We start from the raw sequence: 2052 nt of genomic DNA on the forward strand, positions 1-2052 counted from the left end.
TTTTAAAATCTAAAATAGAAATTATTACTACGAACACAAAAGAAAAAGAGAGAAATGTGGTTTAACGTCCACTCGACACAAACTAGGTCATTTCGGGACTAACATATGGTTTTAATGTTATTTCAATAATTCGCTTGCGCGTAGGGGTCTCTAGCAGTGGGAGGAAACCGGAGGACCCGGAGAAAACCCACGAGTTTGGACAGGCGACCCTACTCCTTGTCACGTACAACCGGGGATTCGAAACCACGCCAGTTGACTCAATGACAGGCTTTATGATACAGCGCGCACACGCTAACCATTCGGCCATCCAACCCCCCACGAACACAAAAGAATTAATCTTAATAGCAATTATTCGTCCATTCTGACGGTATTTAAAACAAAAAATACATAGTAAATGAAACAAATAATACATTGTTTTTAAAACAAAAAAAAATACATATTCATGTGTCCTCAGCCAGAAGTTAAAGCGATTTCATATTTTCTAAGAAAGTCAAAACATATTTATATATCTATTGTCTTAATAGGTTGCTACATTAATTTTCATTATTCAATCATAAATAATATGTTCTACTCGCCACGGCACTTGTAAGTTGTAATATTGTTCACTAGAAAACCAAGTCTACAATGCAAGTGGGAGTTGTCGCGATTGTCCACGTCTGTGGGTAAGGATTCTTCCTTTGTTCTTTTCGTTGAATGGGCAAATTATTTTCCCTCTAGTAGATTTAGTGGAGCTTAACCGTGCAATAACTAGACATGTTCAATGCTATTGCACACTTTTGCTGGTTTACGCCAGTTTTAAGTTTTAGTAGAAATCATTTAGAGAATTGGGCTGGGGTTTATGTGCAATAACAACGAGCATTTGGAGCAGGTGTCGATGTTACAAGTTATTTATAGCACGTTTCATTCGTTACCAGGTTTAACACCTCGACCTCACGGCCTCTGTGGTTAAACCTGTTAAGATCAAGGCAAAGTGACACCATCTTGTTTTAAACTAGTCTCGACACTAACAAGGCTGGACATATTATTTTCCAACACAGAATAGTGGCCCTTGGTTACAAAAGTTGAAAATAAACTATATTACACACAATACACTATTTCACTGTCAATACCTCTCCTCTTTAAATCGAACACCCGCATGTTATTATGTAAACGGAAATTTCAATTTATAACTTTCTTGCCCAATCTCAGTTACATTAACAGAAAAAACTATAAAATTTGGGGACAGCTATTATCTCTCTATTGATACTCTGATCTATGTAGTGCAGTAGTCAAGCCTTACAGTTTCGAGTAGCTTTCCTGTTTCCATATAGTGTGAGGTTTTCGTGCCTTTGCTATCACACAGTTGGAGTCCGCCATTTGTTTTTCAATCTTGAAAAGGCCCTTCATATCTTTAGACGAGCGAGGCTATTAATGGTTATACTGACAACATTCACCGAAACATTATATCGATAAGAAAAGGTTTCATTTACATGACCATACACACAATTATGCCGTATTCCGTTTAGTAATTATACTTCACTGTTTTATAAACGTAAACATTGTCTTCGGTAACTATCGTCGTCTCCCAATTCCAAAGTCCTTGACCTTATACTTACGTCAATAAGCAAAGCATCCCAACCTTAGGCTGCCTGTCTACAGCTAGCCCCGCCTGAGAACAGGCCCTAACCTAATTAACCGACATTTTAATTCCTACATCGACGATTTTTGAGAAAACACCGAGTATGCTTTTAGAAATTTTTAGAAGTATTTATTTCTCTTCTATTTTCATATTGAATGAAATTAAATATGTATATTTAGCCGTTGTGTGTATGAAAGATGTCAAACTGATCAAAGCGGAATCACAAAATAGTCCACTTATTATTCATTATGGCGGCGCCCATGAAAGATAATTTCACAGATACGGTTTTGTTTGCGAAGACAAATTTAGTAGTATCTAACCTTGTTTTGAAAGACAGTTTACAATGGTAAAAACTGTATTGCAATATTACCCACTAGCACATATTCTATATCGCTTTTACCGGAGTGGCAGAAGTTCCCAAGGTTTTCAGCTCA

The sequence above is a fragment of the Patella vulgata genome, chromosome 5 (assembly GCF_932274485.2).
Source record: "Patella vulgata chromosome 5, xgPatVulg1.2, whole genome shotgun sequence".
Taxonomy (NCBI): domain Eukaryota; kingdom Metazoa; phylum Mollusca; class Gastropoda; family Patellidae; genus Patella; species Patella vulgata.